Source organism: Falco peregrinus, chromosome 13, assembly GCF_023634155.1.
Source record: "Falco peregrinus isolate bFalPer1 chromosome 13, bFalPer1.pri, whole genome shotgun sequence".
Lineage (NCBI taxonomy): Eukaryota > Metazoa > Chordata > Aves > Falconiformes > Falconidae > Falco > Falco peregrinus.
This window is the reverse complement of record NC_073733.1, coordinates 440,103-464,285: the sequence shown is the minus strand read 5'-3', so window position 1 is coordinate 464,285 and position 24,183 is coordinate 440,103. Positions and strand designations below refer to the sequence as shown.

At 50.3% G+C, this 24,183-nt stretch overlaps 2 long non-coding RNA genes across 2 annotated transcripts; both read right to left on the bottom strand.

Annotated features, from left to right (window-relative positions):
• Positions 1–318: 318 nt before the first annotated feature.
• LOC129785571 (uncharacterized) lies at positions 319–3,255 on the bottom strand. The gene is made up of 2 exons (XR_008749691.1): positions 3,074–3,255; positions 319–2,547 (listed from the first exon to the last, which is right to left on the bottom strand). It is a non-coding gene; the product is annotated as an uncharacterized LOC129785571 (long non-coding RNA).
• An 18,043-nt stretch (positions 3,256–21,298) lies between these two features.
• Positions 21,299–24,183, bottom strand: LOC129785570 (uncharacterized). The gene is made up of 2 exons (XR_008749690.1): positions 24,054–24,183; positions 21,299–23,527 (listed from the first exon to the last, which is right to left on the bottom strand). It is a non-coding gene; the product is annotated as an uncharacterized LOC129785570 (long non-coding RNA).

Here is a 24,183-nt window from a genome sequence, read left to right as displayed (position 1 = left end):
AGACGACTGCAGTCATTGTGCAGGCCACATGTGGCAAGTCCAGGGTCTTTCTTTTTCTTGGTTTTTTCTTTTCTTCCCCAGTGCCTAGGGCTTGGTGTGCATCTCTGCAGACAGTGTGTGCGTGCCCCTCTTCCTACCCCAGTATGTCTGTGACTGCAGAGCCAAGCCTACACACAAGAGCTCTTTGTGCAGGCCTGGCTGAGTCACGCAAACAGATGACCCTGATGCCAAAAGGCGTTGCCTCTGTCCCTTTTTTCATTTAGCTCACGTCTCATGTACCTATGCAGCATGGTTGGGTTGAATGACTTGAGGACAAAATACAATGAACATCAAATTGTTTTATTAGGAAGTCTGAACGCCTGTCTTTATAATCTAAGTGCTCAGATCACATATTTCTGTATGTGAAGGTGGCTGGGAGATGCTGCAGCGGCTGTGAATAGGGGAGGCCTCTGCTGGAAAAGGGATATCCGTGGTTTGGGGGCAGCCGTGGTACAGGTGAGATTTCTGGTAGAGCGTGAGGGCAGGACGGCCTCTTGTTTCCACCACACTTTCTCAGCTGTAGCTCTTCCCTGGGAAGAGCGTGTCTGCTTGTGCTGGACCTCTCTTTCTCAGCGTTGCAAACAAAAGATGTTCTTTCTCCCTTTCTGGAAGACATTTTGGAAAAGCAAGCTGTATATTACCAGGCTAGGCTTAGGATGATGTTAGACTCGTTTGGCTTTGTTCGGTACGCAGCTGAGAGTATAGAAGCACATCTGCTCTTTGGCAAAGAAGCCTCACTGGGCACCACTGTGGAAAAGCAGAGGTGCTTGCTTTGGAGGTTTCCTCTTCCTCCTTCTAGTTCTTAGGTAAGATTACTCTTCACCCTCTCCTCCAGCTGAGTTCCAAGCAATAGTAAATGCTGGCAGCGTCAGAGCTGGCATGAGTGGCTTTGTTAAAATGATCACGTACGCTGGGACTGGCTTGTGTTGCCTCTGTGTGCTTCAGAAGGGGCACAAAGAGGTGACAGTGGCGTTCCTTGGCAGCGCCACTATTTTTGGCTTGCCCTGACTGGGTAGAGGGTGCAAGAGTGGGCTTTGGTAGCTGGAACGGTCTGAGAAAGCCTGACGTAGCCTGCAGAGAGCGAGGGCGAGATGTTAGATGAGGGCGAATGCCATAGTTTGCTGGCAGAGGGGGTTGCAGCTTGCGTGTAACTTACAGGAGCAGATCTCAGAATGTCACAGGCTCACAGAACGGCTGGGGTTGGAAGGGACCTGTGCAGGCCATGTCGTGCAACCCCCTGCTAAAGCCGGTTTGCCTAGAGCGGGTTGCACAGGGTCGCGTCCAGGTGGGGTTTGAGTATCTCCAGGGAAGGAGACTGCACAGCCTCTCTGGGCAGCCTGTGCCAGGGCTCCGACACCCTCCAAGTGAAGACGTTTTCCCTCACACTCGGATGGAATTTCCTGTGTTTCAGTTGGCGCCCGTCGCCCCTTGTCCTGACGCTGGGCACCACTGAAAAGAGCCTGGCCCCATCCTCTTGACACTTGCCCTTAAGATATTTATATGCACTGAGGAGATGCACTCTCACTCTTCCCCAGGCTACACAGGTGCATCTCTGTCAGCCTGTCCTCATAAGGGAGATGGTCCAGTCCCCTGTGATCTTTGTAGGTATAAACTGTGCACCGCAATGTAAAAGGAGGTTGCTCTCCAAGGGGTTTCCAGTGCTGCTAAAACTTGGTACTTGTATCAAACTTGTATCAAATCGCCTGGCGTGGCTTGTACTTAGGAGCATTTTTGCCGAAGGCTGGCCGTGATCAACTTCAATCACAAAGTTACCTTTTCCATAGCAGGAGAACCCAAAAATTTCTGGTTGTGGGGTTTAGCTTATCCATCATTGTGGCAACCTCCCTGCAGGTTTTACGTGGCCGGAGTCATTTCCCCGTCTAGGCTTCTCCGATGTGGGGGGAGAGGCTTCAGCAGTCGGGCTGTTGATGTTCTCTGCTGCACCTTCCTCAGATTTCAGCACGTCTTTCTCAGTCAGTTCTCAATCCACCAGACTGAACACAAAGTCTTTCTCTGAAACGTGAAGGTAGCAGAAATTTTGTTCAAATTCCCACTTGCTGCTGATCTGGATGTTTGGGGGTGAATTCAGGAGTTCCCTTACCACGTTTTCAAAGGGCTTAAAGACACGAGAGAGACATTTTGTTTGCTTTCTGCCCGCCCCCAGCCGCCCAGAGCCCCAGTGGGAGAGCGCGTGTTTCCGCCCCGCACCAAACCGGAGAGCGCTGAGGTGTAAGTGACTGCTTTCTGTCTGCTGTCACCTGACTGCTCAGCGCAGCCACAGCTGGGCCCAGCGCACTTTGCTGGACCTGATACCTTCCACCTCGGCAACGCCGCTCAGCTCAGGTCGATTAGAATTTCAGGGTTTGATGGGAACGTACAAGAGCGCGTGCTTCTCAGAAAGGGATGCAGGTGCGTATCTTTGTTACCTTGTTTACTTGCCCTTCCAAACCATTCTTGGATCTTGGTAAGGGAGTCTGTCTCCAAAAGTTGGCTGATTTTTTCCAGCACCTAGAAGACGTACAGAATAGTGACCATGAAAGAAGAGAAGCTGATTCGTGACAGTTTTTGCATGTGTTTCCGTTTAGCTCTAGCTGTGTGAGTGTGCGGCTTTACGGCTGTGCAAATTGCCTAGCCCAAGGTGTCCCATCAGGTTTGCCACAGTGTGAGCTAAGGACGCCAGCCTGCAAAAGGTGATATTGCATGAGCGCCGTGTAAGCGGCACTTCAGAGACACCGCAAGGAAACGCTAAGAGTGTTTACTACGAAGAAAGCCCCTTGCATGTGTCATGCCAGATTTACAGGCTGCCTTTTAGAGAACAAGTTTCAGCTGTGTCGTTCCACCAGTGATTGCCCATAGCAACTTCCAGGTAGGGGAGAGCAACTGAGGAGTAAATGCTAAATACAAAAGCCAGTAGTCTCCCCACGGGGGTGGTGGCGGTGGGAAAAGTGGCCGATGAAGTCCCACACCATCCTGAAAAGAACCAAGAACGCATACCGTGGTAGGAATCCATGTACTGTAGCCCTCGTGTCTTTACCTTTTTTTCCTGATCTGTGTCGCTGAGGTCAGAACTCCCCTGGACGCGAGCACTGTAGCGCGAGCTGACGGATGGGGAGGAACGCTGAGGGAGAGGCGTGTCCTGGAGTTCCAGTCTGTGTGCAGGCTGTGCAGAGGCTTGGAACCGTTTCTGCAGAAGCTTTTCCAAAAGAGAAAGCAACGTGTAAAGGAGTGACTTGACTCCATTTCTGCAGCGCTTAAAGGCAGTGCGAAACGTAGGGCTAACACTAGTCCCCAGCAAGGGTGTGCAGCAGAAACACATCTGAAACTGTCGCTCGCTTGGACAGGAACACCTGTAGGTTAGCTGCATTAGGTTAATTGTTACAGCTGCTACTACACAGTCGCCGAGAATCGCAGTACATATCTACGGCAAACGCGTAACGCTGGAGGAGAATGAGAGTGCTGCCGGGTAACTGCTGGTGGAAGTCAGGTGAGGAAACCATTAAGCCTGCAGCTTGAGGCTAAAGAGTTACGGCAGCAGGAATCTTGTACTGGAATTTATGAGCACAGCTGCAAAGCTGGGTCTGAACCTCAGTGTGCTGCTTCTAGAGAACGGTGTCAGCCCAAGTAAAACTGCTGGCAGTAAGTAATCTAAAGAAGCTTTGTGTGTGAGGGGAGGAGGCTTCTCCTGGGCTTGCTTGTTGTATAGTGTGATGTTTTCTCCCCGGCGCTACCAAAGCACAGTGGCGTTACAGATCTGAACACAATACAGTTATGGTTTAGCTGTCGTACTGCTTGACACCGTCTCCCTTCCAAGCTCTATGTTCTACATGTGGGATGCTCACATCCCTCTTTTTGGTTCTGCGCGGTCCTCCTTAGCAATCGGAGACCGTCAATTCAGGTTACATTGTTGAGAAGTGAGGGAGAGTGTGCCGCAGCAAAGAGCCATGTCTTCCCCCCCCCTACCCACCCCATCCCCCCACCCCCCTTACCTTTTCAGGCACAGCAGAGTTCTTCCCAAGCCTTTGGGGAACATCAGCACGTCCTTCTGAGTGTCCTTTTGGCAGGCTGCTGCTTACAGCACAGACCAGAGTGTTGTTTAATCCTGTGCAAGAAACCAGAAGATACAGGTTTTTCCTACAGTAAACACGCACAGTCAACTTGGCAGGTGATCTCCAAGGAGAGTCTGTGCTGGAAGGATGGAAAAGGGAGGTATCGGACCTGAAGTTTGTAGGCCCTGATACAGGGCTGATGGAACGGTGTGTAAACCCTGGGTAAACCTGTCATACTTGGGTAGGTGGCAGAGGGCCGTAAGCAGTCTGTTAGGGAGGACGGTGTGACCAGCCGCTACCTCAACAGTAATGATGCTCCAGGTACGACCCGGAGAGTGGGCAGGTGGGGTGAAGCCCACTCCCTGAGCGGTGCCAATCAGGAGAAAAGTGTCACTTATCCGTGTGTCTTCAGAACAGGCTTGTGGTTTTCAATGAGAGCCACGGCATTTAATGAAGAACTGGAACCCTCCTTTCTTAGCCAGGCTCAACGGATTTTCTTAACGAGCCGCTGTTTTTCTGGTGGAATACCAGTCCAACTGGGTTTCACATGGCAAAGCAGCAGTGCTGTGAAGTAGCTGGTGGAGGATTTTCAGCACCTTGATTCTGTTCAGATACTAAGCCGAAAGTAGTGACAGCTGAAACAGTTACTTGTTGTCTTGGTGCAAGAGTTGTAGTTGCACCTTGTAAAGAGTTTAGTGCGGCTAAGCTGAGGTTATTGCTTGCTGAGGACAGGTAAGGCTGCTTAGTCGATTGAAATGAAGGTAGCAGCTTTCTCTGCGGAAATGCTCCTCTTAGAAATGGGAAACGGCAGCAGTGGGTACTTTTGGAACAAAATGGTGGTTACGCTCACATTTCTCTCTGTGCGTGCCAGGGCAGTTGTCCTGGCTCTCTGTGTGGTCCCTCAGCAAGTCTTACCTGGTATGTGGCAGACCATCCGCGGATGGGGGATGTTCCTGGAGTGATGGTAGTAGTTTTCGCCTGAGCAGCCAAGCTGTGAGTCACGCCGGTTGTTCTTCCACATGTCGTGGCTCAAGTGAGGTTCACACGTTGACTCAGAATCGGTCTTTGTTGTGTGAACTTGCTGGCCCTCGTGGGGAGCGTCTTTGTTCAGGGCAGGCTGGCTCTTCCGCTGATGGGCTGAGGCCAAACGCTGGGGGTGAAGTGGAGAACAAGTGAGAACAGCAAAGGAGACGTCCAGGCCTTCTTGGTTTCTGCCTTTCCTAAAGGTTGTGTGCGCAGGGAGGCAGCCCCCTGTCTCTTTATAGTTGCTATCTGTTGTAGAGTTTGGATTGAGAGGTTGAATAACAGACTAGGAGCTGTTATTACCGTTATCCTGTGGGGTTTTTTTTCCCTTTCCGGTAGTAGCAGTCCCTAATGTTCACAGTCGTCTTTGCCTCAGGCACTTGCCTGGCACACTCGGTACTGTAACGTCTAAGACTGGGAACATCCCAAGACAGTTGGTTTGTTGAAGGCACCTGGCAAATGTCACGTGGGGGATGAGCTAATCTGATCTCTTCTGTTATGTTCCAGGCTCTAGTTCAACAAATACTCTCTGAGGCACCTGGCTCGGGTGCAAGCGCATCCCCAGTGGAGTGATGGATCTTAGCGTACGGGGGGAGTGGTCCGTGAGCCAGGGAAACCCCCTGGGAGGGCAGAGACCTGCCAGGAGCCAGCAGCTCCCATGAGAGCAGCTGAAGAGGTGTGGGCAGGGCCAGGGGTCCTGGAAGCTGCTCCTCGCTCCCACAACGTTCAGCCCTGGGGAGCGCTGCGACCGGGGCGGGCAAACAGGTGGCTTTGCAGGGTGGCCGTTTGGGTGGGAGGGCACCTCTTTCAGGGGGGGACATTGCGCTGGCCAAAGGTGAGAGACTTGAGGTACACACAAGCCAGCAACTGGACATTGTTCTGTGGTCATCTGCACAGGTCAAGGGCCATGCAGTGGTGGAGCTAAAGATCCTCAGGGCAGCGAGGAGGGTGCACAGCAAGCTCGCCCCCCTGGGATAGCTAACTGAAGTTTTCAAAAATGAAGTTCATGTGAGAGGGTTCTCTTCTTCACTAAAAACTTTTATGGATTTTCTTTGGGAATTGAAACTGTCTTGTGAAAGAGAAGTCTAGAATCTCACTAGTTATTTAGCAACCTCTTTGTATTATATACAATAATTCCTGGTACAATATGTTTTGGGGATTTTAGGGGTGTTATTCTACCCAAATAGCAACTTACGACATGCCTAATATTGAGATTGGTAAAATTAAATGACAACCAAGGATGTTTGGGTTTTACCCAGTATGGTGCACCAGAATGGTGCTACCAGCCGGCACTGTCATTTTTATATTGTAGATAAAATGACACCCCAAACGTTGATTATCATTGCAGCATGCCATAGCATAGCAGTCCACGAGCTTGTGGCCTTGAGGCACAACAATTTCAGGACATTGCACCTGCGGGTGACTGCTACTCATGTAACTTGTTGTTGGTTTTGTTGGTTTTGCAAGCCATCTTGGGCACAAGAGGAAGATAAAAACTGTGTCTCTGAGGTCAACAATAAATCAGATTTAGAGTTTCTCGTTGTGTCTTAAGGCCTTTTGCAGAGGCATGGGGCATGCTCTCTGTCTTTGTGTCCTCACCAGGAGTGGGACTAGTGTCCGTAAGAGCTGGAGAAAAGGAGAAAATGGAAGAAGCACGGGCAGATATTTTTTATGCTTGGAGGGCAAAAAGAGGGGCACGTGTGTCGTGTGTGTCTCTTTGTCGTTACGGGTAATGTTTGGGTAACGTAGAGTCCGAGATGCTGTTGAATATTGTCAAGAGAAGGCATCTGATAGCAGAAGCTCTAAGAAAGGGTTCAGGTAGCTGCTGGCTCCTGATGCCTAGGATGCCTATGGAGAGGTACTACTGCTGGTGCTACAAGATGATGACCTATCTAGAAGGAGAAAGGAAACGTGGATGGAGTCGGGTGAAGGGCAGTAGTGTTAGTTGCCAAAGTTATGTGATCTGTGAGGTTTGGATACCGTAGGGTTCCCTCGTTCAGATCAGCCTGTTGACTTCAGTGGAAGGTGAAAGGATGAGTATTATTACGGCACCCGATTCTGCCAGTACTTCTGGCATTTTGCCTTGACACGCTTTCCTTTCCCCACAGCCGATCCCAGGTTTTTCAAGAGAGTGCTATAAAAATATGAAGGTGTTTTTTTCACTTTTAAAAGGAGTAGCTCTTTTGGGTGTGTATTTTGTTGCCTTATGAAAAGCATTTGCCAAGAGTTAGTTGGCGTTGAAACTGAACAAAGAAGCCATCTAGTGTAGCACTCATGTTTTACCTTAATTTCCCGATCCACGTCACAGAGGTCAGAACTCCCCTGGACGCGAGCACTGTAGCGCGAGCTGACGGATGGGGAGGAACGCTGGGGGAGAGGCGTGTCCTGGAGTCCCAGTCTGTGTGCAGGCTGTGCAGAGGCTTGGAACCGTTTCTGCAGAAGCTTTTCCAAAAGAGAAAGCAACGTGTAAAGGAGTGGCTTGACTCCATTTCTGCAGCGCTTAAAGGCAGTGCGAAACGTAGGGCTAACACTAGTCCCCAGCAAGGGTGTGCAGCAGAAACACATCTGAAACTGTCGCTCGCTTGGACAGGAACACCTGTAGGTTAGCTGCATTAGGTTAATTGTTACAGCTGCTACTACACAGTCGCCGAGAATCGCAGTACATATCTACGGCAAACGCGTAACACTGGAGGAGAATGAGAGTGCTGCCGGGTAACTGCTGGTGGAAGTCAGGTGAGGAAACCATTAAGCCTGCAGCTTGAGGCTAAAGAGTTACGGCAGCAGGAATCTTGTACTGGAATTTATGAGCACAGCTGCAAAGCTGGGTCTGAACCTCAGTGTGCTGCTTCTAGAGAACGGTGTCAGCCCAAGTAAAACTGCTGGCAGTAAGTAATCTAAAGAAGCTTTGTGTGTGAGGGGAGGAGGCTTCTCCTGGGCTTGCTTGTTGTATAGTGTGATGTTTTCTCCCCGGCGCTACCAAAGCACAGTGGCGTTACAGATCTGAACACAATACAGTTATGGTTTAGCTGTCGTACTGCTTGACACCGTCTCCCTTCCAAGCTCTATGTTCTACATGTGGGATGCTCACATCCCTCTTTTTGGTTCTGCGCGGTCCTCCTTAGCAATCGGAGACCGTCAATTCAGGTTACATTGTTGAGAAGTGAGGGAGAGTGTGCCGCAGCAAAGAGCCATGTCTTCCCCCCCCCTACCCACCCCATCCCCCCACCCCCCTTACCTTTTCAGGCACAGCAGAGTTCTTCCCAAGCCTTTTGGGAACATCGGCACGTCCTTCTGAGTGTCCTTTTGGCAGGCTGCTGCTTACAGCACAGACCAGAGTGTTGTTTAATCCTGTGCAAGAAACCAGAAGATACAGGTTTTTCCTACAGTAAACACGCACAGTCAACTTGGCAGGTGATCTCCAAGGAGAGTCTGTGCTGGAAGGATGGAAAAGGGAGGTATCGGACCTGAAGTTTGTAGGCCCTGATACAGGGCTGATGGAACGGTGTGTAAACCCTGGGTAAACCTGTCATACTTGGGTAGGTGGCAGAGGGCCGTAAGCAGTCTGTTAGGGAGGACGGTGTGACCAGCCGCTACCTCAACAGTAATGATGCTCCAGGTACGACCCGGAGAGTGGGCAGGTGGGGTGAAGCCCACTCCCTCAGCGGTGCCAATCAGGAGAAAAGTGTCACTTGTCCGTGTGTCTTCAGAACAGGCTTGTGGTTTTCAATGAGAGCCGCGGCATTTAATGAAGAACTGGAACCCTCCTTTCTTAGCCAGGCTCAACGGATTTTCTTAACGAGCCGCTGTTTTTCTGGTGGAATACCAGTCCAACTGGGTTTCACATGGCAAAGCAGCAGTGCTGTGAAGTAGCTGGTGGAGGATTTTCAGCACCTTGATTCTGTTCAGATACTAAGCCGAAAGTAGTGACAGCTGAAACAGTTACTTGTTGTCTTGGTGCAAGAGTTGTAGTTGCACCTTGTAAAGAGTTTAGTGCGGCTAAGCTGAGGTTATTGCTTGCTGAGGACAGGTAAGGCTGCTTAGTCGATTGAAATGAAGGTAGCAGCTTTCTCTGCGGAAATGCTCCTCTTAGAAATGGGAAACGGCAGCAGTGGGTACTTTTGGAACAGAATGGTGGTTACGCTCACATTTCTCTCTGTGCGTGCCAGGGCAGTTGTCCTGGCTCTCTGTGTGGTCCCTCAGCAAGTCTTACCTGGTATGTGGCGGACCATCCGCGGATGGGGGATGTTCCTGGAGTGATGGTAGTAGTTTTCGCCTGAGCAGCTAAGCTGCGAGTCACGCCGGTTGTTCTTCCACATGTCGTGGCTCAAGTGAGGTTCACACGTTGACTCAGAATCGGTCTTTGTTGTGTGAACTTGCTGGCTCTCGTGTGGAGCGTCTTTGTTCAGGGCAGGCTGGCTCTTCCGCCGATGGGCTGAGGCCAAACGCTGGGGGTGAAGTGGAGAACAAGTGAGAACAGCAAAGGAGACGTCCAGGCCTTCTTGGTTTCTGCCTTTCCTAAAGGTTGTGTGCGCAGGGAGGCAGCCCCCTGTCTCTTTATAGTTGCTATCTGTTGTAGAGTTTGGATTGAGAGGTTGAATAACAGACTAGGAGCTGTTATTACCGTTATCCTGTGGGGGTTTTTTTTCCCTTTCCGGTAGTAGCAGTCCCTAATGTTCACAGTCGTCTTTGCCTCAGGCACTTGCCTGGCACACTCGGTACTGTAACGTCTAAGACTGGGAACATCCCAAGACAGTTGGTTTGTTGAAGGCACCTGGCAAATGTCACACTGGGTGTGAGCTAATGTGTTCTGTTGTGATGCAGTCACGAGGTCATCAAACACTTGCCATGGCAACTGCATTCCACAGTATAGTGGTGGGTCACAGCTTGGAGGTGGGGGTGGGGGGGTGGTCCGTGAGCTGGGGAAACCCCCTGGGAGAAATAAAATCCGATTTCTCTAACTCTTATTTATATCCAAGCTCAACTGTGGGTCAATCTGTGGTAGCAGCAATTACAAGTGAAGGTGCAGAGGGCACCTTCCCCACTGAAATTCAAAAGTTAATTTGGGATAAGGCAACTACATTTGCAAAAGAATTCAATCTTGGTGGTATCTAGTCAATTTTACTTACATTTCTGATTAAATTATTAAATGGTTCTTATCTCGACCCTCGACTTTGAACATTCCTTTCTGATTCTCCTCCCCACCCCTCTGGGTGGTGGGCAGTGAACAAGCAGCTGTGTGGTGCTTGGTTGCCGGCTGGGATTAAACCCCAGCATTTTGGTACATCCTAAAACAAAAACCCCAGCTTCAGCCACCCAAACCACACAAACGAGCACATCACAAATAGCTTTGCTTGACTATCTACTTACTGTGGACCTGTAAGCGTGTAAACGACCAGTATCCTAGTTATGGCACAGAGGCAAGAGGTGAGCATGCCACCACTCTGTGAGGGTAAGAGGAACTGACTGTCGTCTTGGGGTGGAGGGTGGTGATGTGCTCCCCCTGTCCCCATCCCCCGTGCCCCCGCCCCGCATTCTAACCTGTGTTGCATCACAATGCTCAAGTGATGACCACCAGTGGTGGCGGTGACGGGCGGCTCTGGTCCTGGCTCACAGTGCGTTCCGGGAGACAGATAAGAGCCCGACAGCCAAGGGCTACTTTGAACAACGTGCCCACCTGGCAGTGCTGGCCACGGTCTGACTCAGGCCAAGCCTGGAAGAGGCTAACTTCTGTAGTCGGTGTGCAGATGTGACTGTGAGGTAATTCTCTGACTCCGTTAATCTTGGATGGCCCAGGGCCCGTTGAGCTCTGCTGTGCGGCACCAGCTGGCACAGCTCTCGCCTTGAGTAGGGATGCCTCTCTAGGCTATATGCAGCATTTTATCTCTGTTTTGCTTGTTTCTGAAGGGAAAACCTTCATTTGGGAACGCTGAGCACCGTATGAAAAGAGCTGAGGCTTGAAATCCACAGCAAAGGCAATTAGTGCTGACCTGCACCCAGTTCCTCGCAGCAGGATGTTGTGCCAGGAGAGGGCAAGGACGTGAGCAGCCATGGGGCCTGCGCCTGCGGGTGCTGAGGGAGCCAGTGGCTCGGGCGATCACAAGTCGAGCAGGGTGTTGCACGTGGTAAGAGAGGCGCGTCCTCTCGCAGCACGTCTTGCTGACCTACTGAATTGTGTTTTCCCATCAGCACGATCGGCACATTGTCCTTGTTTCACTGTTCACTGAAAGCCATTCCCACAGGTTACCGAGGAGCTGGACGTAAAGCCAAGGAATCGGGAGCAGGTACAGCCACAGGCAGACAGAGTATGGTTCTTAAGTAGCTTGCACAATGGCATATTTTACTATCTCCGCTGGGCTCTTGTGAGCGTCAGCAAAGGGATTCAGCAAAGCCTTCACATTCTCACTGTGTCCCTGCCGCTGAGACTTCAAGAGCCACTGTCCCCTGTTCTCTTTGCAGCTACAGTGCCACTGGGAGCAGTGGGTTTGGAGGGCAGGCTCCCAGGGAGGTGGGAAGAGGGGACAGCTTCCAGCCAGGGCTCCGCCGTGGGTGGGATGCGACAAGGGTGGGGAAGAGTGTGACAAGGGAATCGGGGAGGCAGAAGCCCTGCAAAGAGCCAGGTTTCTGCAGGTGGGTGGTTTGTTTTCATTCTAGCGCTTTGGCTGATCAAGGGTGGGACTCTGAGCTGAGAGGCTTGGCTAAAAGGCCAGAGCAGTGCACCTGCAGGAGCACATCACAAGACTGGCTCCCAGTGTGTTGGAAGGGCTTGGGGTATCGGCAACCTGACTGCTTTGCAGCTGACCGACTCCTTGGTGCGAGAAGTCAGTGGTGGCAAGATTCAAAACGGGCATGTCTGTAGGAGAAGGCCTCAAGGACAAGAGTCCAAGTACTGATAGCCTGATGAATAGAGACTCGTTAGAACTTGTAGGGCACAAGCCCTGGGAGCAAAGGAGCAAGCTAACTGCAGACCCCTGAGCCAGCACAGTTGAGGAGGCAACCAGACGGACAGAGAAACAAGTAGCCAGATAAGGGAACGGATGGCGCCGATATGTCACTTTGTTAATCAAGAAAGCCGCGTAGAAAGAAACCCCCTAATTTTGGAATAGAAATTGTTGCTATGTCAAGGTAAACTAATAAGTTCCTATTGTTCTAACGGTGTGCCTTAAATATCAACCAATCAGTGTTTTTTACGCTTAAGATTTAACCAATCGGTGTGTAATATGTAGAAGGTAGAAACGTATATAATTGTAGAGAAAATCACTAATAAACCGACAACTTGCTTGCATCAAGCTGCGTCCCGTCTCTTCATTCGCCGCACATGTCGGTCTTTTCACTCCCTTTTTTTTGAGGCTTTGCAAATAAGAACAGAGCGCTACAGTGAGCTACTAAAGAAAGAAGACCTACATCTGTCTGCCTTCAGATGTTCTCAGTGAGCTGGGTGAGAAGAAAGCCTGTGGGACTGGAGGACTGCTGGATCACAATCACCACAAGGTAAACTGTGGGGTCTGTTTCCTTACAGAGCCTTTTTTTTTCTTTCTTTTTTTTTTCTATTTGTCCCTCCTTGCACCTTATTTGATGTTACTCTGTTGACGTGTTTTTGACTTGATCTAGTCGGTATGGTATGGAGTGTTGGCACAGCTGGGAAGGGGTTTTTTTGCTCAACTTGGACACAGGAGTTGCCAGGTCTAAAGAAGCAAACAACATTTGTTTATCCTTTGCTCTTCCTCTGAAAAACTACCCGGTTCCTGTGATGTGCGTAACTTTGTACTTAAGCAGAAACTTGCCTTTACAAGAGGCTGTGGCTGATGCTTCCTAGTTCCGCGGCTGCATGCCCAGATTTTATTTATGGTCCTTTTGGCTGTATGTCACAGTGTGCCATATATGCAAAGTAACACAGCACTTTATTTGGTGAGCTTCCATTTTGCGTGAGCTTGTCTTCCCTTGCCCTTCTCAAACATTTTCAAATCACGGCTGAAAGGCTCTTAACGCGGAGACCCTTTGTAAGGTAAGGATTATACTAGAGCAGTGTTTTGCTTAAGGTTTTTGGGCAGGAAAGAAACACAACTCCTCCACCACCAAAAGCAGAGGTACCCTTACTAGCTGTCCCAAAGGCTGTTGTATATTGTAACCCTGATAGCTTACAAGCTGAGCCTAAAAAACAGCTTTCAGGGCAGTAAGGCATGAGTAAGGTGGAGAGAATCAAGCTGCCTCTCCAGTCTCATGTTCTAAATTTTGTGTAGGTGAGGAGAAGGACGTTTGCACCGAGGTTTTTGTGTTTTGCTGTGAGTACATCCACCGCACTGCTTAGTGTAACTGCACCATTGCTCGCCCTTTCTCTTTTGATTTGGTAACTCTGGCCTCGGTGCAGCAGTGGAAGCAAGCCGAGGACGGTACGGGGCTCAGCAGAGGAGACTGCAGGGCCTGCCCTGTCCCTGGGGAGCTTCTTGTGACAGGTGTGAATTTGGGAAGTCCTGTAGAAGGAGAAAGTCCTTCCGAGCGGCCTTGTCAGGCTTTGAAGCGCCTTAATGAAACCGGCCGTCTGGTGGTGGGAGACTGGAGGCGTCAGTAACAGGGCAACTTGCTTGTTGCTTTTTGCTTATTTACTTAGAATCCTCCTCTCTTGGGATTGACTCTCCATGCATTTCCACGGGCAGTTCAGTGCCTGCATTGCCATGTTAAAAAGGCATGAGGGAGACGGGTATGTGTGAAATACTTGATGCCAGGAAACTGACACGGTGTAAGAGGAGACTTTTGGATGATCTGAGATCCATGTAAAACACTGTGTTGCAAAGCACAGCTGCAGGTGTAGCTGGGAGAGTGTGTTTCCTTCTGTTCAGGTTTGTATGCCAAGGCTAATGCTTTGTAACGTACGCTACAAGACGGTGTTGCTTCATTCCAGCCTGCAGTGGAGGCTGCCGGCTGTTCCCACTGCCGCCTTGTGTCCTTGCACAAGACTGTTGCTGCTATCGCAGCCCATCCAAGAGGCCTCTGTTCTCCTGTGGAAGCCACTCTGTTTCCATCAGTTCCGTTTTCACTATGCAGATAAAGGAAGTTCCAAGGCAAGGGAGAAGAAACGTGCTCCTTACACTCCTCTTGTCTCTTCAGCCGGCATTTTTGCCACAGGTGCTTTCTGCAGTAACAGCGATAGCGATACAGTCCTTTGAGAGCTCATGCCTTCACAGCACATTTCAGGTGAATAGCCTGCTTAGTGAAATGGCCAGCTCTTCAGTATCAGCGTCCCAGGGAGCAGCTGGCTTTCCAGTCAGCCTGGGTGCAGGAAACCTCTAATAAATGTGACAGTTTTCTGTAACTTGGCTCTCGGCGAGTGTGAGATCCATGCTGCTCCCCCGTTTCTGAATGCCTGCCTAATTCTCTGTCAGGCTTTTTTTCCCTCCAGGGCTCCTTTGAACCTTTCTCGTATGCTGTTGCTTGGCACTGAGGCTGCTTGTGCTGGGGGCGTTCTTTGAAGTCAGCGTTCTCCGGTGGTGTCAGCACTATTCCTGTAGCCCCAAGCCTGACGAGCCACCCCTCTGTCCCACATTTGTCATCCAGGTCTGGCTTGCTCACCAGCCAGAGGGCCTCCTGCTGCCTTGCCTGCTGCTGCCGAGCCACAGTCTGTGTTGAGAGGGGTTTTGGATAGCCTGGGGTTGTTCTAGGCAAGAATCTGCCAGTGAGGTTTGTATGTAATGCTGTCTGGGGTTATTGTCACTTAGGGAAAGTTTTGGGAGCTGAAACAGGAGGAGGAGGAGGAGGAGGGTGGCTGTTACGGTCAGCATACTAGAAACGGCAAGAAGGGGTCATGGACTTGGAGACTAATAAGGATTTTTGCCACAAGCGCAGGTGGAAAAGTAAGAGGAAGACAATGACGGCAGGTTTCAGGAAGACTTTGGGCTGCGCTTATGTTAGGGAGGGGACCAAGTCCTCGTCAAGGTGCATCCACAGCAATATTCCTGTCAAACGAATGTGAGAAAGCGTTAGTGCCTGTATAGAGGGCAGTGGTGAGAGCTGAAGTAGTGGGGGGCCGTTCCTCTCTGTCCCTGAGGGCAAGTAATTCAAAGTGGAGCCGCTGCAGGAAAGCGCTGCGGTAGTAACTGGGGGCTCACAGTGTGCTTGGCTTTAGGCTGCGGCTGTAGCAGACTTGCCTTGTGCGCTTCTGCTTGTGCTTCACCAGATTTAGCCTGAAGATGCTGCAAGCGAATGCACGAGAAGCTCTGTAAGGATGGATGTGGGAGGTGGTGCTATCAGCAGTTCTTTTACCTCCTTGTTGAAGAGCTGGTGGTCTTTCTTGGTGTTGCAGTGTTTGAGATCATCCTTGCGTACCTGGAGAAGGCAGACTGGAAGGACGCCTTGTCAGTGTCTTGCCACAGCGGAAAGGGGCTGTTGCATTGGGAGAGGCCGATGATTCATCCAAGCATGCTCTGTCTGGAAAAGAAGATGAAGACGATGACTCGGACAGCAACTAGGCTTCACAATGAGACAACGGGAAAGATGGGACACGTAGTCCATGGGATGAAGTTGGGACGTGAAGTGGTTCCGCTCCAAAGACCATCTGCTGCCCTTGTGACACCGGATTGTCCCAATGCTCGATAGTTCCGTAGCTGGCCCAGAGCTGTTTCTGGACATGAAGGGCAAAGATAAATGCGTTTTTTTACCCTGAAGCTTCCGTATTAATAGCTTATTTTTATAAAAAATAAACCAATGGCAAATGTAGAATTTATTTTGTTTCCCAAGGAAGCGATTGCATTCCTGTTTTTTTTTTTTTTAATTCTTTTAAATGTGACTTTTTCTACATACCAAGTTGGGCACGTTACCCAAGAGCATTAGTAGATGCTATTTGAATGGATGCCGCCTTCTCTGTTTCTGCCCTAAGTTTTCTTGAAAGCGGTGAATGGTGACCTCACAACCTGTTCCGCTAGTGCCGTTGCAAAGTGTGCATGAACACTCGGCACAAACAAGCAGAAATTCTAATTTTCCTGAGCTCCTCAACAGACAATCACCAGCAACCAAGCTGCCTTCATCAGCTGAGCCACGCTGACTTGTATACCATGTGTAGTTAGCTGGGGTCGGTAGATGAGCTACGAGCGTGGGGTTACGCCAATGCTTTAGACTTCAGCTTGAGCAGGGTGGATGTCTGCGCAAGCGCAAATCACGTGCCTTGGTTGGCACATGGTGCACATGGAGTTGAGGCGTCACGATCGCTTTTGGTTACTTCTCGGTCCTCTTAGCAAAATTGATCACGGAGCCTCAGAACAGTACCAGGAGGCAGGAGCTCTCTCTTTCAGGTCACTTACCGAGTTTCAGTAGGCCTGATTTATGACATGATCCTGCGTGCATTGTTTTCTCTGTCAAATATTTTTCCTTTACAAAAAGAGGCATAGTCTCAGTCTTGGCTGGATGTTCTGGTTCCATTCGTTTCTAACTGACTGAAGTGCTCCTGCAAAGGACAGAAACAGAGACCGTGGAAGCGCGGCTTCGCTTCAGGCTTGTGAGCCTGCCCCATCCCTTTCTCCTGTAGGGACTAGCCAGGTAACTGCGGCTTCTGAGCAAGTACAGCTTCTGCGCGGGTCAGCTGAAGAGCGTAAGAAGACATCATCGTAACTGTTGTTCTGAGCTGAGCTGGAATCAGGGGGCTGACCCAGGCATGGCTTGGCTTGTATCCATTTTCATTCCTCCCTCTGTTGTTACGGCTTTCAAACGGAGACTAGAAGTGGGATCCCCACAGGCCTGTAAAGGGTTGGCAACCAACAGGTTGTGGCTTTCTACAGTCGGTGCGTTTCCGTCTGTTCTTTTTGAATAGCCATAGAAAAGCCTGTTCTGTTAGAAGGGTGCCTAGCGGCTCGAGTAATGTGGGCTTTTTTGTTAGGCTTTATAGAAATGTGATTGCTTTTGTTCCAGAAACGAGAACAGCTTTTTCATGAGAGCATTGCTGCTCTTATTTCTGTAACAAGAAGTGCATCGTGAGTGTGCCTGCCATCTATTACGCTGATTCTCTGATGTAAACGTGTCAAGCAATGCAATTACAAGGAGTTACATCGTTACAGCTGAGGTTCTGCGCGTTAATGCACATAGCACCTATTAAACCTGATCTAAGGCTCTTCAGCCTCTCTAAGGTTTCCTTAAGATGGTTTCGTACACGTGCCTCATCTCCTCAGGCTTGAGAGTGCACGAGCAGGTGGCATAGACAAACTGGGGACTTTGGAGACTTTCTGAGTGGGTCCGAAAGCCTCTTACGGCATTACGCAGCCTGTCCTGCATCGTTGCCAGTGAAATTAGGCAAACGCACCCGCGCCGTGCACATGCACGTGTTTTCAGATCAAGCTGTTGCAAATCTGAAGCTTACCTGCCTGTGGAGAAAGAGAAGGAAGAGGTGCTCTGCATTATTCTGCTCTTAGCACCGGGAGCCTTCCAGCTCGGCAGCATCACAGCAGCTTGGGGACCGGCTGTGCGGCCTCTTTGTACACATTGCTTGTCTCAGTCGCCCGCTCTTCCTGTCCTCTCGCTGGCGCCTTAGCCAGGAGTTGGGGCATTGCTGCTGTTTCCCTTTGCTCTCTCTTTGTGCTAAGCTCGTCAGGTGATACTAGGCTGAAGTTCATGCCTGTGGTCATGAGTCGTCTCTCCCGGATGCTGTCCTCGGGATGTGTTAACTGGCGAGATAGAACAGCAAGCGAGAGTAGACTGGGGTTTCGATGGGCTCAGCCCTCTGGCTGCTGCTGCCGTTCTCAGCCTTTCAGCATCCTACAGTTCTGCAGCCACCTAGAAGAGGCTGTTCTTGGCGGGCCTGGACTCACACTGATGTGCGCACTGACCCTTTTCTAAATGCTTTAGGTGCCTGGCTGTTCATCGGTGTATTCACCAGCCATAGACACGATCCTAAGAGAGTAAAGTGGTGATTTGCTTTCAGGCAGCCGGCTGCAGCTATGTGAAGTGGCGTGTTCAAGAAGCCCCGAAGGGCCCATTCTTGCAGTGAGTCCAGTGTGAAGTTACTGTTGAAAACAGCCAAATTAGTTGCAGCACATGAAAATTGCCCCAGCGTCAGGTCAAATGCGAGATGTTGAAACCTTTGGCTTTGGACGTTTGTGAGAGGTTCTGAAAGAACAGCTTGTTTAAGCAAGTGTGCTTGTGTGATTTGTGACCCCTCCAGCGCTTGCCATGATGCTGCAACTCCTCCTGAGAGAGCAGGGAGGCAGTCCTCCTGTCTCACCAGCGTCTTTTTGCAGCATGAAAGCGGAGGCTGGTAGGCTGGCCATGGACCGACATGCCTGGGAAAAAGCATGCTGAGCGGTCTTGGCCTTGTGCTGTATTTTGCTTGGGTCCTGATATACGTGCTGTCACGTACTTCACATGCTGTGTCCTGTGTCTTTGTTTAATGCCCGAGTGTCTGTGGCCGCCTCTGTGAAGAAGGTCGTGGACTCCCCAAGTAGTACGTCCTACCTCTGCAGCAATGGGCAGCTGGTTGAGAAGTCAGGGGGCCAGATATGTGTATCGGGGGACATTTGAGTGATTCAGTATTTTTAATCTCATTTTACTTTGTTGCAGGGAACACCTGTTACATATTTTTTCTTGTCTTCTCATGTAGAAGGAGAGTGGGTGTGGGTTGGGGAAGTCGGTTACCCTGGTGTAAATTGTAGAATCCAGGTGTGCGACACGACTGACTTCCTTGGGAGGACACTGTTAGTGCATTTCTTCTGGCTTCCTGTCGTTCTCAGATAGAATTGAAGTGTTCCTTTACTTAACTACAGCGAGTAAGTTACAGAGCTGGTAATAGTCAGTGTTATTCTAATGCATTTTATTCTGCTTCTTGACTGCTTCATGACATTGTTTGGAACGGCTGCACAGGTAGCTGAGTTTAGCGCTCTGTGTTTGTTTTTGTTTTTCAGGAGGCTCTGAAAACTTGGCCATATTCAGTCATCACGATCCAGTGCATAACTCCTGCTTACTTCTGCGTTCGCTGTGCACTCCAAAGAGTTTACGTATTTCTCGAGTGGGCCAGCTCTGCAGTGATAAGATTACGTCTCGGGAGAAGGATAGAAAGAAGTACTTGCAGAAGAAGCTTAGTTTGCAAGCTGAGGGCTTCACGAAGCATTGAGCAATAGTCGACATGGATGTGTGACTGTTGCAGTCAGTGTACTACCCGAACCTTCTCAGTAACAGCAGACACATCGTAAAGACCAGAGACTCCCAGCTTTTGGGGGTAGGGACAAGCAATAGTTCAGAAGCTGGGACGTCTAATTTTATCAGAGGACACAGAAACGCCGCTGCCTCACAGAGCAGTCTTGAGAGTTACTCTGCCGCTGCTGCACCCTGACGTGATTGTAAGAATCTGCTTCAGCTTCTCCTGCTAGTGAATCCAGGCCTCTAATAAGGCAGGCAGGTGGGATCAAGGATAACATAACACAAACAGCTTTAATGCTTATCTTGAGTCACACGTTGAACATAACCTTGTTCTTTCTTTATTACTAGGATGGGCTTGAGAGAGCTTTGTTGTCAGGCATCTAGCAAATACAGTCACGGGTGCTTTGGAAAGGGAAATGGGTGAGAAGGTGCAATTGATTGTAACTATCCTTGCAAACTATTGCCCTTCTGGCTCTTACCACGTTTGTTCCATGACCTGTCAGCTTCAAACTTCATGGAGGGAATGCAACCGTGCTGTTGAAAGACCACATTAATGTGGTTGCTTTAGTTTTCGTTCTGTTCAGTAGTGATCCTGTGAGGCCTCTGCGATGTAATTAAGTTTTTCAGGCTCAGCTACTGCAGCATGGTGCTGAGGGACAGCTGGTAGGAAACACTCAGGACAGAGATTTGAATGGGTTTAAGACAGTCATGAGTACAGCCCAAAAGCATTCGGTCAAGTTCAAGTGTGGCCCATTCAACAAGTCATTACCACAGCCCTGTCAGTGTGTGGTCACTTAACCCTGCTGTCTGGTTTCCAGATGACTTTGTAGTGTTTACACCTAAGACACCAGGGAAGTTGCAAAGCACTGCCAGCTCGTCTCCTGCTAGAAGCTCCGTCCCCATTTACTGCAGACGGCAGACTCCTACTCTCGTGCAGCTGTATAGAAATTACCTCTCTCGGAAAATGTTCCCCATTTACATGGCTTTGTGCGAATGAGTTTCTGCCTCTGTGGTCTGAGTTGGCAGGCAGACCTGCGTAATGCCCACTCTGTGTGACTGGCCTTTGGCCAGCCATTCATAAAAACTCTGTTTCCTGAATGTGTGGCCACACGTTCCTTCACCCTTACCAGCCTGCTCTGCTGGGGGCTCTAGCACAGCTGGGCACGTGCAGCAGTGAGTGAGCAGCACGAGAAAGCCGAGCTGAGGTTGGCCACTCGGTCTTGGCATACTCCTCTCCTGCAGCGGGAGATGGGAATGGAGGTGGTAGTTGTGACTATAGTAGGCATGATTTGAAGGCAGGGGCCCTTGGAAAGAGAACACTGAGCTCTGCGCTGAGCTAAGCTCCTCTTTCTTTAACGCTGTGCGGCCAGGGTTTCTCTCCTTCCCCGCAAACGGCCAGATGCCTTGAGTGAGCTTGTCTGCACCGAATCATCTGAGTCTGGAAAACAGATGGGAGTAGGGTTGACTTGTCACCTTGCCTTGTTTTTGTGAGATTTAATTGGCAGAGGTATCTTTTAGACGGGTAAACCCCAATTCTTCCGCTTTCACAGTCCACTCACAGGGCCTGAAAAAGGGCCAAACGCGTTTCTGTCCTTGTTGGCTGTATTTCAACGGCTCGAGGTTTGCACGGTGCATTGGAAGGCTGGTTTTGGTCTCATCCTGTCTTGTCCGTGTCTCACCCCACCGCATTGGATGCTACAGTGTGTGCTGCTTCTCTGCCAGTCGTGAGAGCTGTGAAAGCAAATTCCAGCTTGCTGTGAGGCAGACGACTGCAGTCATTGTGCAGGCCACATGTGGCAAGTCCAGGGTCTTTCTTTTTCTTGGTTTTTTCTTTTCTTCCCCAGTGCCTAGGGCTTGGTGTGCATCTCTGCAGACAGTGTGTGCATGCCCCTCTTCCTACCCCAGTATGTCTGTGACTGCAGAGCCAAGCCTACACACAAGAGCTCTTTGTGCAGGCCTGGCTGAGTCACGCAAACAGATGACCCTGATGCCAAAAGGCGTTGCCTCTGTCCCTTTTTTCATTTAGCTCACGTCTCATGTACCTATGCAGCATGGTTGGGTTGAATGACTTGAGGACAAAATACAATGAACATCAAATTGTTTTATTAGGAAGTCTGAACGCCTGTCTTTATAATCTAAGTGCTCAGATCACATATTTCTGTATGTGAAGGTGGCTGGGAGATGCTGCAGCGGCTGTGAATAGGGGAGGCCTCTGCTGGAAAAGGGATATCCGTGGTTTGGGGGCAGCCGTGGTACAGGTGAGATTTCTGGTAGAGCGTGAGGGCAGGACGGCCTCTTGTTTCCACCACACTTTCTCAGCTGTAGCTCTTCCCTGGGAAGAGCGTGTCTGCTTGTGCTGGACCTCTCTTTCTCAGCGTTGCAAACAAAAGATGTTCTTTCTCCCTTTCTGGAAGACATTTTGGAAAAGCAAGCTGTATATTACCAGGCTAGGCTTAGGATGATGTTAGACTCGTTTGGCTTTGTTCGGTACGCAGCTGAGAGTATAGAAGCACATCTGCTCTTTGGCAAAGAAGCCTCACTGGGCACCACTGTGGAAAAGCAGAGGTGCTTGCTTTGGAGGTTTCCTCTTCCTCCTTCTAGTTCTTAGGTAAGATTACTCTTCACCCTCTCCTCCAGCTGAGTTCCAAGCAATAGTAAATGCTGGCAGCGTCAGAGCTGGCATGAGTGGCTTTGTTAAAATGATCACGTACGCTGGGACTGGCTTGTGTTGCCTCTGTGTGCTTCAGAAGGGGCACAAAGAGGTGACAGTGGCGTTCCTTGGCAGCGCCACTATTTTTGGCTTGCCCTGACTGGGTAGAGGGTGCAAGAGTGGGCTTTGGTAGCTGGAACGGTCTGAGAAAGCCTGACGTAGCCTGCAGAGAGCGAGGGCGAGATGTTAGATGAGGGCGAATGCCATAGTTTGCTGGCAGAGGGGGTTGCAGCTTGCGTGTAACTTACAGGAGCAGATCTCAGAATGTCACAGGCTCACAGAACGGCTGGGGTTGGAAGGGACCTGTGCAGGCCATGTCGTGCAACCCCCTGCTAAAGCCGGTTTGCCTAGAGCGGGTTGCACAGGGTCGCGTCCAGGTGGGGTTTGAGTATCTCCAGGGAAGGAGACTGCACAGCCTCTCTGGGCAGCCTGTGCCAGGGCTCCGACACCCTCCAAGTGAAGACGTTTTCCCTCACACTCGGATGGAATTTCCTGTGTTTCAGTTGGCGCCCGTCGCCCCTTGTCCTGACGCTGGGCACCACTGAAAAGAGCCTGGCCCCATCCTCTTGACACTTGCCCTTAAGATATTTATATGCACTGAGGAGATGCACTCTCACTCTTCCCCAGGCTACACAGGTGCATCTCTGTCAGCCTGTCCTCATAAGGGAGATGGTCCAGTCCCCTGTGATCTTTGTAGGTATAAACTGTGCACCGCAATGTAAAAGGAGGTTGCTCTCCAAGGGGTTTCCAGTGCTGCTAAAACTTGGTACTTGTATCAAACTTGTATCAAATCGCCTGGTGTGGCTTGTACTTAGGAGCATTTTTGCCGAAGGCTGGCCGTGATCAACTTCAATCACAAAGTTACCTTTTCCATAGCAGGAGAACCCAAAAATTTCTGGTTGTGGGGTTTAGCTTATCCATCATTGTGGCAACCTCCCTGCAGGTTTTACGTGGCCGGAGTCATTTCCCCGTCTAGGCTTCTCCGATGTGGGGGGAGAGGCTTCAGCAGTCGGGCTGTTGATGTTCTCTGCTGCACCTTCCTCAGATTTCAGCACGTCTTTCTCAGTCAGTTCTCAATCCACCAGACTGAACACAAAGTCTTTCTCTGAAACGTGAAGGTAGCAGAAATTTTGTTCAAATTCCCACTTGCTGCTGATCTGGATGTTTGGGGGTGAATTCAGGAGTTCCCTTACCACGTTTTCAAAGGGCTTAAAGACACGAGAGAGACATTTTGTTTGCTTTCTGCCCGCCCCCAGCCGCCCAGAGCCCCAGTGGGAGAGCGCGTGTTTCCGCCCCGCACCAAACCGGAGAGCGCTGAGGTGTAAGTGACTGCTTTCTGTCTGCTGTCACCTGACTGCTCAGCGCAGCCACAGCTGGGCCCAGCGCACTTTGCTGGACCTGATACCTTCCACCTCGGCAACGCCGCTCAGCTCAGGTCGATTAGAATTTCAGGGTTTGATGGGAACGTACAAGAGCGCGTGCTTCTCAGAAAGGGATGCAGGTGCGTATCTTTGTTACCTTGTTTACTTGCCCTTCCAAACCATTCTTGGATCTTGGTAAGGGAGTCTGTCTCCAAAAGTTGGCTGATTTTTTCCAGCACCTAGAAGACGTACAGAATAGTGACCATGAAAGAAGAGAAGCTGATTCGTGACAGTTTTTGCATGTGTTTCCGTTTAGCTCTAGCTGTGTGAGTGTGCGGCTTTACGGCTGTGCAAATTGCCTAGCCCAAGGTGTCCCATCAGGTTTGCCACAGTGTGAGCTAAGGACGCCAGCCTGCAAAAGGTGATATTGCATGAGCGCCGTGTAAGCGGCACTTCAGAGACACCGCAAGGAAACGCTAAGAGTGTTTACTACGAAGAAAGCCCCTTGCATGTGTCATGCCAGATTTACAGGCTGCCTTTTAGAGAACAAGTTTCAGCTGTGTCGTTCCACCAGTGATTGCCCATAGCAACTTCCAGGTAGGGGAGAGCAACTGAGGAGTAAATGCTAAATACAAAAGCCAGTAGTCTCCCCACGGGGGTGGTGGCGGTGGGAAAAGTGGCCAATGAAGTCCCACACCATCCTCAAGAGAACTAAGAACGCATACCGTGGTAGGAATCCATGTACTGTAGCCCTTGTGTCTTTACCTTTTTTTCCTGATCTGTGTCGCTGAGGTCAGAACTCCCCTGGACGCGAGCACTGTAGCGCGAGCTGACGGATGGGGAGGAACGCTGAGGGAGAGGCGTGTCCTGGAGTTCCAGTCTGTGTGCAGGCTGT